General features: G+C 35.6%; 1 protein-coding gene across 1 annotated transcript in view; it reads right to left on the bottom strand.

Annotated features, from left to right (window-relative positions):
* COL21A1 (collagen type XXI alpha 1 chain) overlaps positions 1-19458 on the bottom strand; it is a 169400-nt gene that overhangs the window by 149657 nt on the left and 285 nt on the right. The window contains exon 2 of the mRNA XM_079148069.1: positions 1795-1863. The gene's annotated coding sequence lies outside the window, so the exon portion shown is untranslated. The remainder of the gene's footprint in view (positions 1-1794; positions 1864-19458) is intronic.

Below are 19458 nucleotides of genomic sequence, written 5' to 3'. Positions count from 1 at the left end.
TATATGTAATTCATATAAATGTCAAAAATTGTTACCTCCAAATATCAGCATTATGGAATGTAATTTCTTTTTTGTTTCCAAGATTTTTTTTTAAAGATTATGTATTATTTTAGGAGAAGAAATAAAAACATTTTTAAATTTGTACATGTTTTAGATAAAGTTAATATTTCAAAAGAATACTCTCTATGATCAGCAAAACATAATTGAATTATCCTACACCAATCATAACAGATTAGGTTATGCTGAGTAACAAATATATTCAAAAACTGTTGTGCATCAAAACAACAAAGATTTGTGTTTTGCTCCACTAGGAGCTGGCTAGTGGCTCTCCCTTCACATCATGTTAGTCTGAGAAGCAAAGCCATTTACCATAAAGAGGTCTGACAGGTCTACACTGAAAATTAAATTATCCCATCCAGAAATGTAACTAGGCCAAAATATATGATCCTACCATATAATGGAAATATATTTATCAAACAGAACTAAGAAGGATCACATAGAAGTTTAAATTCATTTCCCCTCTACCACCACCAACCAAAAATAAAACTATGGAGGATTTTTACAGCTATACTGTTAAAAATGTAAGTCATGATCCTTCAGTAAATTGTGAAGTCAGTTTAGGGGGCAATGACCAATATGGCTTAATAGAATGGAATGGGAGGGAAAGGTCAGAACACAGTGCATATATAAATGGTAAATAAAATAAATATATACATATATGTATGTACATATATATACATATATCATGAAGTAGTTTTTTATATAAATATAGATGTATCACAATCTAAAATTTGTTTCCTCCTGTGAGTTCTATAAAAAAAATTATTTGGAAGTCATTGTTCTATAAGAGCCTTGGCTAAATTAGATACACAGAAATATGACAATTCCTAGACCAGGTTCTTCAAGTCCACTATCCTCTGACTACCATAAGAGATGGGGAAAACTTGGTCATCTTCCATGGCATCAGTCTCAGAGAACTGAGTCAAAGCTTTACTCTTTTCTTAATATCATACCCATTCGATCAAAAAAATCAATAAAGCAATTTTGATTTTAGTATCTTCCAACTATTAAGAGTACCATTGCTTTTTGTTTCTCCTATAATAAAAACTTTCAAGCTTCTGAATAGGGTTTCCTTAATTCTTAATAGAATTTTCTTAATTCTGAGCTTGTCTGTTAGGATTAGATACTATTTTTATATTAATTTAAGTGACCAGATGAATAGTAATATGATTTTTTTTACTTTGTGTTACTATTGTCATTATCATATTTTATAAGGTGTTAATTTTCATCAGGCTTACTTATGTTTTATTTAAGGAAAGAAAACATATTTCAAAACCATATTTACAATTTTCAATACTCTATTTCTTATCTTCAACCAATAAAATACATATTTGAAATATGCTCGTTCTATATGTTTGTTTATGGGGAAAATACATTTATAAATTTAGTTTCACGTATCTCATTTCCAAAATAAATTTATCTTAACTCTTTCCATCATTCCTTGAAATAGCTATAATTGTTTACTTTAACACAAGAGTAACAACCAATTTCAATGTTTCCAACCCTATCCTCAAACACATGGCCATGCTTTTTCCAACCTATTCTTCACAGCACTGCCAGTTCAAAAGCCAGCCTTTTTTTTCTGCAGGAAAAATGCTGGTTATGAGCTGGGTGTGTAGCTCACAATGGTAGAGCATATGCTCAGCATGCATGAAGCCCTGGGTTCCATGCCCAGCATCAAAAACATAAAAAATTAAATGCTTGCTAAACAGCCAAGAATAACAAAGCTCTCACATGGTACAATCTTCTTTTACCTCCCAGATGACTCCACTGCCATTTACTAGGAATGCCAGATGAGGTTTCCTGAGGAAAAAAAGAGTCAATGTGAACTAATATAATCTACCATCCTGACATTCAAGAGAACCAAATAAAACATGACTAACTGTGTTTAAAAGAATGGAAAATAAAAAGACCATCCTCAAAAATAAGCTAGTGTGCAATTTTTTACCATATAAAAGGAAGCTCTGGTATGGAAAAATGATGAACATCCTGCATTTGTTAATTAAGGAAGGATTACATTCAATTCAATAACAGCAACTTGTTAAAAAGTGATGAGTCACAATATGTGGTTCCTTCCTGGTGTTATTCAGATAGAATTGTACTGGGGACTAGACTATATCCCAGGCCCAACAAGGCCACAAGGACACTACAGTGTAGGAAGCTGAGTAAGAAAACAAGCCCAACTGGACTTCAGTATCTCCTCTATAAAACCTGGGGGAAAGGAGATGAATGAGCTTGAGGATCATTCCATTTCCACTTGCTACAATCCTGTTCTCTTGCATATTTTACTAATTATTTATACCATTAAATACAAGGCCAATAACTAGCTTTCTAAAACAATAAAAGAAGTCATTTCTTTCCATTATTCAGAAAAAAGATCTAAATCTAATTCATAATGAAGGAATCTTCAATGAATTAACATTTTATATTCAAAATTGTACCTATTACATTTCTATTCCATTCAGAGCTCTAAGGACATACAGTTCATTTCCTGCCCTCCCCACTCCCTACTTCTCTCTCTCTCTTTTAGACTATCCAGGCAAAAAAATAAGCCCATGAAATTCCTCCACTTAAAAAAACGATAAGCATAACATAACTCCTACTGCATGACTGCAGTATGGTTTTGAGTCTTAAAATGTGAGATATCTTAAACTTTTTCATATTGTTCTCAATACATAAAAAATTTAGCAAACAAATACCACAGTTGAATTTTGACCATCGTCCAAGTGATGCCAAGAGAGAATTAGTACAATAGTCTTAAATGCTAGAGAGGTGGAGGGGGATTTATAATTGGGCATTGGAACATGTTAATTCTTATATGCTAATGGAATTATGCCTGGCATTCTATAAATTGATAGTACTACACTTCAAGCTGAGTAAATAATGAAAATATCCTATGAAAAATCAACTCAAAGAGTTCTAGACAACATCCCAGTTTGTAAATATTTGGGTTCACACCTTAGAAAATGAGAATAGTGTGCAGTGTTTTAAAAGATATTGTAAACCTCTACACTGTTAGACTTAGTGTGATAAAGAGGCTGAATGATAGACATTGATGGTGTCATTAAATATGAATAAAAATTCTTACAAAAAAAGCCCTAAAAGGGATCATAACACATAAATTCAAGACAATAACATTGTTATCATCAAATTTGCCTTCTACAATGTGAGAAACTCATGAAGTGGGAAACCCTTATGCTTCATTTCTCATTCAAGTAAGTTGGTTACATTCTGTTATGTAGACTTTTTTATTCTATGGTTTAAAACAGAAACAGCTGCATTGGACTTTGTTAATCCTGGAAAACTGACATTATTAAAGCAAGTTCCAAGTGTGGTCTCAGAATTCCAATATGCAAGACTTTATCCAAAAGGAGATGCTCTTTTTTACTACATCATCCAAATGCTTTTCAGAATAAATTGCTAACAACATTCCCCAGGGTCATATGACCCAGTGGTCCCATGGAATAATTCTGATGGTTTACATATTGTTTGATCCAAAATGTTCACTTCATAGCATAAATGATAAAGCAAGCACCAAAATGATTTTTATTCCTTTCTACAATTACAGGTACTTTAGAATATTGTCAGATCAACACTGAACATGATAACTTCACAACCCCTTGACCTATATTGCTAGAGACATCAAAAGAATTAGTATTAATCAGAGCTTAAAGAAAAAGGATTCAAAGCAGGAGGAGGAAAATTACCATGATGCCTCTCAGACTGAGAAGGAAATGGTTTACAGAAATGAGGAAGAAGAAAAGTCTCTTAGGTGTTATGCAACTCTTCCCACTTGTATCCACGGAATCCATGAGTTTGCACTGGCAAAGTGAGCCTCAGATAGGTTCCACAGCTAGCCAAACCCAAGAGGAACAAGAAGGAGGCATGTCCAGAAGAGAAGACACTAGTATACTGCCCAACTCCAGTCACTGGGGGCAAGCCATAGTGAACAGAAAAAAAAATATCCACATAGTATTGAATAGGAAATTGCAAACACTGGTGGGCATACAAATAAGAATGAACAAATGTTCAGTAAAATCCAGCATCATGGAGGAAGATAATAACTGATACTCACAGAAGCATAATAGTTAAAAAATTAAATGCAATTAATATAATAAGACATATGTAAGACTTCTGATGCATAAAAAAGTAAAAGTAAACAACCAATTAGTATCTTGGAAAATTAAAAAAGTCATAATGGGTATAGTTGAAGAGGGAAATAGCTAGATGGAAAAATCAAGCTGAAGAATTCTGCCAGATTACAATGCAAAAGGTCATATTTTACAAAATATTTAAAAAGAAACTTCCGAAAGAAAAACTAAACATAAGGAGAAATAATGAGAACACAGATAAAGGAAAAGTTTTCAGTGACAAGTAAACATTTAAATCTTTAGACAGTAAGAGTGTCACAAATACCAAACTGCTCGAATAGCAAAAAGACTATTGTAGACACATTTTAGTGAAAAATCATAATTTAAATAAAGTAAAAATCCTATGAGTTTCCATGTATATGGAGGAGGAGAAGGAAGAAGACACCTAAAAGAAATGAAATTGAGATTGTGTAGAGATTACTTATCACAAAAATGAGTCAAGAAGAAATGAAACAAACCTTCAAAATTCTTCAGGAAAATAGTTCAGGAGTTAACCAAACAAACATGCACTTTTTAAACATTTTAAACTTCTGGACACCAAAGAACTCAAAAGTTCATTATCATTCACTCTCCCCAATTACTAGAGGATGAAAACCAAGAGCTAGTTGTGGGATAGAAACTTTTAAATGACAAAATTTGCCATCTTCTCCAACAACCTTCTTAAAATAAACTTCAATCTGAATTTGTTATTGAAAAAGGTAATAGCATTCCAGAAATAAAATGTTAAGTTCTGAAGCTGAACATGCATGCTGGCAACGTGGGAATTGATGTATCTGGTCCAGCTCAACAGGAACACTTCTGAAGAGCTCAGAGCTCCCCAAGCACCCAAGTCAACAATTATCATCTGCTCCTAACAGATACTGAGCTCCCCTGGTCCAGCCAGCAAGTGTGTAAGTGTGTGGTCTCTACTAATAAGTTGAAAACCCAAATAATACATTAGAAACCTGAGTCTTTACACTCTTTTTTTTTCCCCCAGTGGAGCATCATAATTATACATAGTATTTGGGTTCATTTTGACAAAATTATACATGCAAGGAATTTGATTGCAATCCTCATTCTCCTACCTTTCCTCCCTCCTCCCTCCCCCTATTCTCCTTCTTCTAAACTTCTTTTCTTCTATATATACATAAGGGTGAAATTCTCTTTGGTACCTTTATATAGGAACATAACATGATTTTGTTAAATTCATTCCATATTTCTTCCCCTTTCCCTTCCTTCTTTCTTCTCTCTAGTTCTTCTTTTTCTCCACAGATTTTGCCTCTATCTTGATGATATCCAATCTCCTCCCAACCTCCTACTTTCCCTTATTTTGATCTAGCTTCCACATATGAGAGCATTCAACCATTGATTTCCTGAATCTGGCTTACTTCACTTGGCATGATTTTCTATCCATTTACCAGCAAATGTCATTATTTCATTCTTCTTTAAGGCTGAGTAAAACTCCATTATTTACACTTTTTAAAAATAGGAATACCAACTTATAAAATAAACAGAAGACTTACGTTAGGAAGGAAGAGAGCCCTAGCTCGGGTTCTGAAGAAGGCTAAAATGAAGCACAATCACAGCCTAGAACTATTTGGAAGTATTTATTTGAAATTCATTCACAATGATACACAGAAGATCTTTTCTTTTTTCTTTTTTTCTTTTTTTCTTTTTTTTTTTTTTTTTTTTTTTTGGTATTGGAGATTGAATTCAGAATTCAGGAGTGTTTTACCACTGAGCTACATCCCCAGCCTTCTTTTATTTTTTTATTTTTATTTTTGGTTATTTTGAGATAGGGTTTCACTAAGTTGCTGAGACTAGCTTTGAACTTGCCATTCTCCTGCCTCAGCCTCCAGAGTCACTAGGATTACAGACGTTCCCTACCCAGCATCCAGAAAACTAACACTTCTCCATTGGGTTCTTATACAAGTGAGTATCTCTAATTCAAAAATATGAACTACAAAGTGCTCCAAATTCCTAAACAGTGTGAGCTCCAACTTGATGGTACTAGTGAAAAATTTCCACAATTCCCCTTGAGTTATGGGTCATGCTGAAAATACTGTATAAAATTAGCTGTGGACTGTGTGTACAAGGTGTATATAAAATGTGCATGAATTCTATGTTTAGTCAGCATCTCATTCCCATGATATCCCATATTCCAAAATCCAAAATCCTTACTTCTGGTCCCAACTATCTCAAATAAGGAGTTCTCAACCTCCTGAGCCTCCTCTTTTCCCTTTATATTCCAAATTCCTTCTCCTTCTCACATGTAGATGAACATGACTGAATTTTTTTTTTAACTTGAAAGGCCACAGATCTTTGCATTTCTCTTGGTTGATATTCCACAAACTAATCAGCACTTGAATAACTGAGCCAAAAAGATTTTTTCAAGTACTAGCAAGAACACAGTACTAAAGGGAAAATTGTTCATTCATTCTGACATATTCTTTAAATAAAGAAAAATTTTTAACAAAATTGTAATGGCAACTAGATGGGCAGAAAGGTTAAATTTCCTTTGCTTAAATCTTCTTTGCTCTATAAATTTTTCTCTCCTGTTCTCCATTGATCATACTTCTCAAGCAATTATTGTATACCTCTTATAGCTTCAAGAGCTCACCATTCATGCTTTCTAAAATATCATAAAATTACACTTTCATCTCTATGACCAATGGAAATGCTCACCTAGCTACTAATGACCTCTTCACTTCCCACAGCAGTGACCTCTCTTACCCCCAACCCTGCACTTCACTCAACTTCCCACTGCTTAGGATCACACACTGCATTAGAATCACTCTTCTTGTGATTTTTCATATTCATCTTTTGATAGCTGTCCTTTCTCTTAATGGGTCATTTTCTTTTGGTCTTTTTTTAGCCTCCTATTAACAAATGTGTTCTCAGCCAAATGACCACTGCTTCTCATTCAGAAAATACAGCATGCTCCACTGCTTAAGTGACCACTTTTATTCAAGGACTCCTGGTTCCATATAGGGAAGTATCTTATTTCCTACTTAACCCACAAAAGCTTCCATTCCCATCAGGCAAGTTTTATCAAGCCCACTTAATGTAAGACAATCTGTGCATACAAGAAAGAAACAAGGCAAAAGGAAAAATACCTAACTATGAATATCAAGAATATATATATCTTGAGTAAAACTATACGCTGGAGGGTCAATTGTGAACAGGGCCCAAACTCAGCTGGTAAGCCAGTGTTGATGTGTGGAGTGTGTACTCATGTGCATTCTCACTGGGCCTGTGCCCACTGATTGGTTGTTGTTCTGCACTTTCTGATTGTTAAATATTTTAAACCTCTAGGAGCACTTATAAAATTTACAAAAGAATGATTCACTCAACAACATGCAATGCTAGCCAAGTACCCGAAATCAATCAAACTAACTTATACTTCTTTAAGAGGACTACCAGGCTGACAACAACATCAGATACTGTGCTCATGACAATTCAGAAATGAAATGGAAAAGTAAGTCACATATAAAACTAACTAAGTGTCTCCCCAGTGGAGAGTTAACACCCAACATCAGCTAGATCGGAGGTTCCTAATGATATGTTTACAACTCTGCCATTTACCCTCTCCAGTGGGTTATCTGTACTTTGAGTGAGGGCAATGATGACTATAAATTAAATTTCCAGACAAAGAACCGCTTAGCTATGTGACTGAACAAAAGATTTTTGGGTTACAAATCATCACAACTGGATGACTGGGTCAATTGCAATGAATCAAAATTCAAGGGAAACACACATTAAGTTCTGAGATCCAGAATGTGGATTGTAGAATGCTAAATAAGGAATCAAATGGCTTAACAGCAGCAGGTCTGAATAAACCAAAAGATCTTAGTTGATGGCAAACTGAAGCCAATAGTGTGAACTAACTGCCAACAATTAGTTTGCTCTTGGGTTAAACTGAGAAAAGAACAGGACTACACCTCTTCTACGCAACAATCAATGGTTCAAGAGAATAATTTCCTTTTTTCTACCTCTCCGGTGGTGTTTGAAGATCAGCCCAGGGTGTTGCCACACTAAGCATATACTCTACACTGAATTGTAGCCACAGTTCCAGCAAAAGGAATCAAAACTGAATGTGTCCAGGGAAAGCCAACCACAGTGGAGATAGGACTCCAAGCCACCTCAAAAAAAGTAGTTCAGGACATGATGTTCCTCTTGGGGCAAGATGTTAGTTGTCTTCAAATGCTGGTAAGATTGCCACACAAAAAAGAAATTAGCTTCTTCCTGACACTCCCAGAGTACAGAATTAGATCCAAAGTTTGGAAACTCCAGGAAGGAAGTTCACAGACTAAGGGGAAAAATTTTTAATAGATGGGGATGCCCCTAAAACTGAGAACTTCCCATCACTGACAGGGTCTGGCATAGGATATGTGCTCATTAGGTATTTACAACAGGGTTAGAACATGAAGAATTGTTGGAATAAAAAATACTTGTATTACAATTACAATTATCTGTAAGATTCTTTCCAGCCCTATGATTTATATAGACTACAATGTGTCTAATCTGAATCATTTGTCCAATCAAATCACACTTCAAGATGCCACTTCATGCCCCAATGCCTCCACAAAGTCAATTGTGGCAAAAACTTATCATTTCATCCACAGTGCTGACCTCCGCTGTTAGAACATTTGGTGTTCAATTATGCAGAGTATTATTGTGCTTCCTAAAATGTTTTATTTGAAGTAGTCCATCTTATAACTATACGATAAAGCACCTAGGTCCATGACCTGTCTCTATCTACTACCTATCTAGTAGCCACTGAAAAGAAACTTGCTGATACATTGCTTATCTGGTTTTTCGGAGAGCACATATTCAGTATTTTTATAACTATCAATACCTCCTTGTTGTAAAAGTGATGAAATATACAGTAATAGCTTATTTGGGAATAGTGTCACCTTCTCCCTATATCCAAATTCCTTTATTTTTCCACTTAAAACTTCCTAACTCCCTAATGAGAAAAATCATTACAAAAACCAAAACCCATTCTTAAAACTTTGTAGATAATAAAATGTGGTGGGCAAAACCCGGGGCCCAGGGTTACGTCACGTGCATCTAAAGATGGCAACTGGCAGAGAGCAAACGGGAGTCCTGATTATGCCTGGAGAAGGGCAGAAAGCATTTACCATTGGCTGTATGATAATCAGTTCAGATAATGTGTGTGGACAGATATACTTTACATGTATGCTCCAGCAAGTGATCGCTTGACCTTTAACAGGATTGGATGGACATATTTGGTTACAATTGCCTATGCATGAGACTGCTTATATATTGAGGGTGTTATTTGAATAAAGGGGAAACTGCTTCATGAACCTCTGAAGTGTACATGTCTTTTGTCCCACTGGTCAGGCTGTAAGAGAAGCAGCTGCGGAGCCACTTGGAGCAACCCAGGCCAAGAAGCGGCCGTTTTCCATAATAAAACATGCCTTTTTCCTTTCCCCCTTTCCCTTAGAACATAGCTACAGTGAGCTTGAGAAAACAAAAATCCTAGGAAAAGAAAGATTGTGAAGGACAAAAAAGCAAAATCTGAAAATCTAGTCTAGAGTCTAAAGTAACAGTACCAAATTCTTGCATGTTAGAGAAGCAGGGCTACATCTCTTCTTCAGAGCTGAAAGTTTTCAGCTCTTAATGGAGTCCCTAACTGTTTGCCTCCCCTAAGGGACTGGCAATTCTAAAACAATGAAAATAAGAAAAAAATTTTTTTTCTTCTTATGATAAATGCTTATCTCTTGGGATAGAATGAAATAATGAATAAAGAGTAAATTTATTTACATAATCAGTTTCCATTAATTCATTAGTATTTAAATCAAGTTTGAAATTTTAAAATTATAATTGCTTCCTTAGTCTCGATTAGGATATTTTAATCCCCAAACTCAAAAATGTGGCAGAATACTGAAAGGGAGATTTGGAATTCAACCACATTCAAAATGGTGTAGAAACATTAAAAATGCACAAACTTATTAAATCACTCAAGCTTATTTAATAACATTGTCTGGCCAAAATATGTCTAATGTGAAATTACACTACCCAGCTAAAAATTAAAAGTATTTAGAGACACAGTTAAGGAAACACAGATGCACAAATGGCTCTAACTATTCTATGTAGGTAACTAACCAAACATTCATTTAATTAACTAATTTAGAATGAATTGGAGATCAAAAATATCCACACTTTTTTTATACATGCTTTTCTTTTTTTTTTTTTTTAAGTGATCTGAAATGTGTAGTCTAAAAACAATTGATTCTGATTTTCCTAAGAGCCTCCATGGCTTTCTTCTCCTGAGTCTTATTCAATTCCATTTACAATGTTTTTTTGTTACTAGACTACATGCTTAGGCTAAGTACTGTGAGAAACTTATGTACTTTAAATGTAGAGGCTTGACCACAGACTCTAACTATAAACTTTTGCATTATGGGTGTGGAGGCAATCAACAACCTCTTCAGAGGACTCTACTATAAACATCAACTGATTTGAGTGAAGAACATGATAGAATGACAACCAATGACACTCCAGGGCATCTATGGGGGAAGCTGGCTTAAGAAACTGAGTCTGTGAGTACAGGAATCATGTCTTATTTATTGCTGCATCCCTAGCACATAAGACTGTATGTATGGAAAGGACCAACTAATTGGATGAATTAATGTAGAAGTATGAAGGCACCTGGCTGACAATGGACACTAAAACCCAAGGCCACATCTGCCCAGAGTAAAACCTATCTTCTAATTTTCATAAGGTGTGATGTGGGCTATGACCCTTACCAAAAAGAACTCTAAGTTGATAAATTCAAGAGCTCATGACAAACCACCTGAACTGCCTGAGGATATCCTCAATTCCACCCAACTACTACAGCGGTCTTCCAAAATTGGGCCATGTGGCAAAGGATAACAGGCTCACAGACCCAGACTTTTAGTCTCAAGAAGTCAGTCTCAAAAGCCTCTGTTAGAGCTGCCCATGCATTGCCAGCTTCAGATAGCAGCCCTCTCTGCAGCCTCACTTTTTTCTCTCCCACAAGGTAGATAATGGCTGGAATCTGAATTTATACCTGGTCCAGAGCCTAGGTATATGAAGATATTCTCATGTAAACAAGTAACAAGCTTTCCAAAAGACAGGTGTCCAAACCTGTGTGACAAAGCTTACAAGTAGGAAGTATGTTAATACTTATGATAGTAGTAACTAATTTGAGCTTATCTGAGTATTTTCTGTCACTAGGCATCACACCAGAGAGTTTATGTATATTGTTTTCTTTAATGCTCCCAACTACACTATGATGTAGGTCCTATGATTTATCACTTGATGGTAAATTAAGCTTCCAAAGGTCAAATATCATTCATAAGATCATATAGGTATTGTCATCCATGTCTTAACTATTACCCAAAATGGCCTTGTTGTATTAGAGTACATAATGTTCTTTTGGCAATCACAAGAAGTAATAATTATTTACTGCTTAAAAAAAAATCTTGTTTCATTTTAGCCAGACTTTGTTATTTCTAATTAGTGTATATTTTATTTAAAAGTACATCTGACACAATATGTACTTCATGAATTGCAGGAACATGAATTAATCACACTCACATTCATTATCTCTTATTTATATGTGAATTCCAAATTCTAATTCCTAACATTTTCCTCTACAAAGCACATAACTACATATCTGTCTTTGCATTATAAAAGCAATGTAAGAGTATTAAAAAAAAAAAATAGAGAAAAAGAAAACTAGGAAAACAAAATCTATCATCTCACCACCCAAGCACAACTGTTAACATTTTGGGAACCATGCAATTTAGAGCTCAAAAATATAATTTGATTACTCATATAAACATGATTTCCCTCAAAAAGCCCATAATTCAGAATCAGCAATTTTTTTCAAGTGTTGAAAGGACCAATTGAAAACATTTTATATAATTTCTACATGGAAGCCAAAGAGAAATTTGTTTAGGCACCATGAAAAAGAGCTTGCAGCTTTCTTGAAAGAAAGTTCATCTGCTAGTTCATTTTTCATCATTCACAGGAATATTTATCTTCAGTACACATATAAGAAACATGCTGCTCTGGTTTGAATATGTTCCAAGTCAGGTGTTATCAAGCGTTAGTATTAAGAGGAAATATGTTTAAGAGGCAATTTGTCCAGGAGGGCTTCTCTCATGAATGGGATTAAGACCCCATGTAAAAGAGGTTTTCCATGGCTTTCAGCTAGCTTGCTCTTCTGCCTAATAACACATAATAAGTCTTTGCTCCCCCTTGAAGATACAAAGACAAAGTACTCTTTTGGAAGCAGAGAACAGACCTCACCAGACAACCAAGCCTGCTGACACCTTGACTTTGGACTTTACAGTCTGAAGAACTATGAAAAAATAAATTTCTGTTCTTTATAAGTCACCCAGTCTCAGGTGTTTTGTTATAGGAGCATGAAACAGACTGCGACATAAGTCAATAGGAATCTTAGGAATAAATTAATTCTACATTTCTCAGCACACTAACTTCCTAAAAGATATGCTACTTGACATTGACTTAAACTTCACATATAGATGCTCTAAAGTACAACTCTTTATATGGTCCATCATGGCCTTTAGCAAACAGCAAAATGAATCTTGTACAGTCAACATGTGCAACTATCCCTGCTAGATGATATATAATTGAGATTAAAGCTACCTACTTGCTCACACTACACATTCATGTGCTCATGAACACATACAAGAATTTAAATCAAGTTCCATGTGCCTCTACTTGCCTTTAAGAACTCTGCATTTCACCTTCCCTTTTCAGTCTGCTTTTTCTGATTCCTTGGGAACCAAAGTAGAAATTCTGCCTACACCACTCTAGTTAAGATAATCATTATGTTGCTATGATCTGAAATGTGTTCCACAACCTCAAATGCACATGTTGGACCCTTAACTCCCCAGTGCAATGGTACTTGGGAGAGGGCTTTGGGAAATAATCAGATTATAATAGCGGAGCCCTTAGAATGGGCCATTCCCATATAAGAAGAGACCAGAAAGAGCTTGTTGCTTTCTCTCCACCATGTAAGCACACAGCAAAAAGCTGTCTGCAAGCAGGGAAGAGAGCACTCACCAGGAACATAACAGATCAGCACCTTGATCTTGGACTTCCAAGTCTCTAGAACTGTGAGAACTAAATATCTGTGAGAAGTCAATTGCTGCTGCTACTTTTTAATTAAGAAAATCTTTTAAATAAAGCCCTGCAATCCTAGTTAGAGTTCAGCCATGTACTTCATAGTGTTGTTTCGGCAGTCCAAGCTGACCAGGTCACATGTCATCCCTGCTGTGCAAGTTCTATCTCACCTTCTCTCAAGGTTTCCCTTCCAAACCTTAGCCCAAATGTATTAGCTAACTGGTGGTTTAAACAGTGAGAGAAAAGTAAAGGAGCCATCAAATGATGTAAAGCAGAGTACCAAAGGAAAAGAACAATTTTCTGAGGGAAACATCACAGAGTTGCCTTCATTTGCAAAACCCTGGGTACTCACCTTCCTCACGATACCTGTCTGAGATGATCTCTCCACTTTGTGTCAAGATACTCCTTCAAATCATATTCAACCCCAACAATTGATACATAGTACAACTTCAAGTGAGAATCATAAACAGATCTAGAAGAAATCGAGTAAGACATCCATTGTGGCTGGCGCATTGGTGGTATAGTGGTTAGCATAGCTGCCTTCCAAGACATCCATTGTGCTATGCTTGTTGATTTTTCAAAATTTAAATCACAACTCTTCTCGCTTTATTCATTTTCTTCAACTCAAGATATTTATAAAATGTTATTTTACAAAATAAACTAGAAGAACTTTTCCATTTTCAAAAACAAAGTTACAAATTGGCTTTGAACAGACTTACTAGATGGAACTTAGCAACTTTTCTTCTGAATTCCCTTTACCTAACATAGCCAATTACTTGGTAAGCACTTAAAAGCTATTTGATGAATGGCTGAACACTTACCAGGAATGTTCCTCCCTGTCTTATCTATAATCTATCTTCTACTGGGTGCTGCTGCAAAACACGTGCTTAGACACACCCTATGAGTGGAATCAAACTCTCTCTTCCTAATAAAGTAACAAACACACAGAAGGTTTAAAATTTTAATTCTATATTATAGGAAGTTGTTTCAATCACTTAATCACCTATGGATTTGAGAATTTACTATAAAAATATAATTAAATGCTTTAAGTATTTGTGTTCATTTAGTAGTTACATAATAAAAACATAAAAAATAAATTTTCAAATAATGTTTTCAGAAGGATGCATTCTACAAAGCTCAAACTTCACTAGAACTTTGCTTTGATTTACCAAAAAGAAAAAAGACATTTTCTTGGTTCTTAATTTTCTTCTTGACATCAAGAACTATATAAATGAATGATTAATAGGTAACACAGTGCTGCAAACATGGCCAAATTGACCTAGATCAAAATGTCAAAATAAAAACATTGCTGCATCAAACACAGGCAGCTGGCAAGAGTCCCAGGAGGTCACCAAACTTGGACTTGAGAAAATTCTGTGTTTCCTGAAATTTTCAAAGCTATCTCTGTGTTTCCTTAATAAAAAACAAAATGCCACAATAACAACAAAGAGAAAAAAACAAATTAAATCCTTCGAAAAGAGAAACCATAGTGAGCAAATTACCATTTTCACAATGGATGCTATGAATGTATTTTCTTGATGTTTTAAACATTCTTGCCACTGCTTTATAATTAAGGAAATCTTTTAAATAAATATTCCTGAAATCAAACTGGGATAAGTGCAACAGGCAATAGAATTCTACAGTATTCTGCTAGTACTCTATAACATGGATTTTGTGCCTTTTTGTCAACATTATCCATATTTCAGAAAGCTAAATAGTTGAATGCAAAGCCTACTGAGCAGAACACAGGAAATTTGAGTTGTTAATCAGTGCCACCATTAACTATTATGAGCTCTTAGCTAAGAATATCTCTAAGTCTGTTTTCCCTCTTATATTACACAGATCCTAATGTCCTTTCCCATTCTAAAATTGCATGGATACAGAGGGAATCCCATGGATATAGTTAATGTACAGACATGTTACAAGGCCTCTCATTATAAAGAGTATGACTACTCCATTTCACAATAAAATTGTAAGACATTCTAATACATAGTAGTCTTTTAAGAAAGGGTTCTCAAGTTATCCCAGTGCCCAGCTGAGCTGGGAAGGTGGGTTAAAGCCATGATTCTCAGTGTGTGGTCTCTAGTCAGCAACAGCATCTTTACCCGGGACCTTTTAGCTATGTTGTTCAAAATGTTAGTTTCTGAGAACTTTGAAGTAAGTCATCTATTCTGAAACAAATTCTCCCACTACCTGAAACATAAAAACCATGAAATGAACAAATACATAATAATAACCTCAATTCCCGTTTACTTTTAGGGTCCCAGTTTCAGAGGTAAAAAGAGAAAGGAGAACTTAAAAAGAGAGTTTCAGTTTAAACTATTCCTTAGTGTCCAGAGTAAAATATCAGTGGATTCTAATGAAGCATTTACTATAAGACATACAGTATCTTAAGAAGCTTACTCCTCACAACAACTCTCTGAGGTAGGTCCTATAACACCAATTACATAACTTGTCCAAACTCACACAACTAGTGACAGGGCCAGGATTCACAGCTGGACAGTCTGGTCACAGTGTGTATCTTTAACCGTGAGTATGTGCACAAAATTGGGGAACTCGGTCTCCATGGCTAATTTTCTTTGTGTGAGACTGAACCACATGCCAGAAATAAACATTTCAACTTTGTTTCTCAAAAAAATGATAATGAATCAAGCTAAAGACTTACTATTGCATGGTGAGAAATATAATCCAAAAACAATAAATATAAAATACAAACACGTATCCATTTCCTGTGATGTGTTTTGCTCACAAGAGTTTCGAGATTGGCCTTAATAGTAAAACCATCCATGATGGAACAAATAGAAGCCTGAAATGAACCTAAATGAATTCCAGGTAATGTTCATCAAAACATTGCTAAGTGAGCCAGGTTATGCAAACCAAGCCCAATTAAGCTGACTTCTAGATGATTATTTGTGCTCTGGCCCTTGTGCCTATCAGTGGAGGATCATAAAGTCACCATGAGGCACTGCAGTATTGATCATTTCTAATTGGTCACTCGCTCACTGCAAGCAGTGCTGCCACATCTGTCACTCTGAATTGCGACATCAAACTCTCTTAGCTTTTCAGTTAAATTATCCAGAACACATAATTTGATTACTGAGTTTGAATTTGCTTCCACATGCCTTCTTGTTTCCCATCAACAGATGTGCCTCTAATCTTTCTTTTTAAAGTTATTTCAGAGCAAGCCAAATAGAATACCCTACTTACAGTAAGTTGTAATTACATTTAATTTAATAACATCCAATTCTAATTCCATTCAACTTGTTTTCATTTTGTTGTTTGGAAGTTAGGATTTTGGTTTTGGTTTTTGGTTTTGTGTATATGTATACACATTTACAACATTAAATTATAATTTTTAAAATATCCTAATGACCTGATTTCCTGGGAATAGAGAACATACTTATGGGGTGGAACTTGCTTTCTATCTAGTCTTCCAGAAGTCACACAGGATAGCAAATAGGCACATATCCTTGTACTTAAAGATACAAGATGAGTCATAAAAATACATTTTCAGAATCTTAACACTGAAATTAAAGACAATTGACAAGAATTTTTTGGAATAAATACCATAAATATTTCTCATTAGAGCTTTTTGATCCTAAGAGGATCACACAGAAGATTTCCAGTCTAACAATGTAAAAGGAATCCATTTTGTGTGAATGTGGTTCAAAGCACTTTGAAATTATTGCAGTTAAGGGAGAAAAGAACTCTTCAGTTACTTCACCTACCTTTTTTTGCCAGTTTAGGCTTGTCCTTGTTCTGTGTCCTCATTTTTCCATTTTCTTGAACAAACATTGATGTAGCTGGATAAGGTTTCATGCATTCTGTCAAGAGCTAAGAAACACCAGGCGGTACTTCTAACCTGGTTCTCTTGGAGACTGCACCCTCTCAATTTTACATGCTCTCTCATGGTTCACATTTTTTTTTTTTAATGCAAAGAATGGTATTTTGAAAAGTCAGATTGTAAGACTATTTGAAAATGTGAATGTTAATAGGTTATAAACTCCACCAGAAGTCAAATCCTTCACCACAGGTAGGAACTATAAAAAGATTAGGCTATTGATTTGAAGCTAATCTGCTAGGAATTTTTTTAGAAAATTCCATATAAAACATCCAACATAATCATGAACATAATTTGAGGATGTCCATATATTCACTTTCTGGTAGAAAGGAAAAATTGTAAATTTCATCCTAAGAGTTCAGTTAGCATATAAATACATAAATCTGAGCAAGTATCAACAAATTTTTAGATTTGGTATTTGCAAGTTAGTTTTTTTGCTTTTGCTTTTGTGTATACATGTTTTGTGTATTTTAGCTAACAAATATTTAATATATGATGCTAGACACTTTAGAAGTATTACTTCATTTAACTCTGATAACAATGTGAGAATTACGAGTCCATCCCTGTTCTATAAATGAGGAAAGTTATGCAAGCATCCAAGAGCATGGAAAAGCAGATCAGGTCCTGAACCTGGGTCTGCCTTTAAACAAGGCTTCTGTTCCTATCCCCTATCTATACTTACCCCATTCTCTAAACATAAGCTTAGTACCTGTTCCTTAACAAGTATACATATACCTCAGTCACAAATTGGCAAAGAAAATCACAGCTTGTGAAATAAATATTCTCTGTACAGAAAGTCTTGGTACAGTGAGCACCATGTTCACTACAGCACACATGTGCTGGGACTGGAGTTTTGCCTAGTCTAGATTTTTTTATCCAATGTCAGATTTTCTAATCCTTTTAAGCCCATTTGCAAAGTCATTCTATTTCTGTATTAATAGCTTAGGAACAGCTGGAATTTTTTAAGCCAAAATTTTGAAATTTCAGATCTCTATTGAGAAAGAGAGAGAGAGAGATCCATTTGAATAATCCAGAGACTGCATTGCTGAATTTTCTTTCACTTATGAGAATCAGAGTTAATCCCTCAAACCCCCAACTACTTTGGGGGGGGGGGGGGAGTCCTATACATGAGTGTCTATAATGTGCACTAATGACAGTGATAATCTAGGATTATCTCATCAGGATCCAAAGACTAATGTTATTACAACTAGAAGACTCCTCTGTGTTTCATCGTGGTTTTATTTTAGCTCTTAGAAAAGGAAAAATTCTTATTCTCTCCTAAAGTATGCAAAAATTACTAGAAATCATGGTTCTTTTATGTCCTTCATTGGATCCTACAAAATTCAGTATTTTGTTTTTAGCACTGGCAAAACACTATTGATGAATACCTAAGGTTTTCTGGAAAGTGGTCTCTTTCTCTTCCCTCTAGAGAGGGGAATTTAAAGGTGTCTGCCCTTATCTGAACTGAAATCCAACTCCAGGATTCTCAATCTGCAAGCACTAGCATCAGCTGGAGGGCTCACGGAAACAGATTGCTGGCCTCAACCTCAGAGATTCAGATTCAGTAGGTGGAGCCAGGGCCCTAGATTTTGCACTGGAGAAAGTTCTCAGGTGGTGCTGCTACAGCAACCCAGAGACCACACTTGGAGAATCGTGCTCTCACTCACAACTTCCTAAACTCTAGGCTGCTGGTTGAAATCACCTGAAAACAGTTTTCGTTTCCTTCTTCTTTGTTTTTTGATTTTTTTAAGGTTGATACCCATATTCCCGCCCCCAGAGATTATGATTAACTGGTCTGGGGTGTCACTCAACAATTTTTAAAACTACTCCAGGGATAAGTCTACTCTAAGATAGATCTTAGAGGTTGCATTGTACACGATCTGTACATTCAATATCTATTTAAAGTCTGGGGGGTTTATTGTTTGCTTGTTTTAAGTAAAAGAACGTTTGGTCCACACCACACAGCCCCAGACCCACTGCCCTTGATGCTCGGCTTGGAGCTCCGAGGCGAGATGGAAGCACCTCCAAGAAGACCAAGGCAGAGTGAGGATGAACTTCCAGGAGTTAATCACTATACCTTATCTCAGAGGCCAAACTCTGAGGCAGAAATCGACTCCCAGGTAACCTCCCAAGATTCATGAACACCAGGGAAATTTGCAAGACAAACCCTGACGTCTCAGCCTTCAGCCTGGACATGAATTTTACAGGACAGTTCACCCACTGCCTCAGCACGGGGGGGAAAAACTGCACTCTCAGACACCTCACAAGCCAAACTGCAGT

The sequence above is a fragment of the Sciurus vulgaris genome (assembly GCF_902686455.1).
Source record: "Sciurus vulgaris genome assembly, chromosome: 7".
NCBI lineage: Eukaryota > Metazoa > Chordata > Mammalia > Rodentia > Sciuridae > Sciurus > Sciurus vulgaris.
Note: the sequence above shows the minus strand (reverse complement) of the source record. Positions and strands in the feature narration are given on the sequence as shown.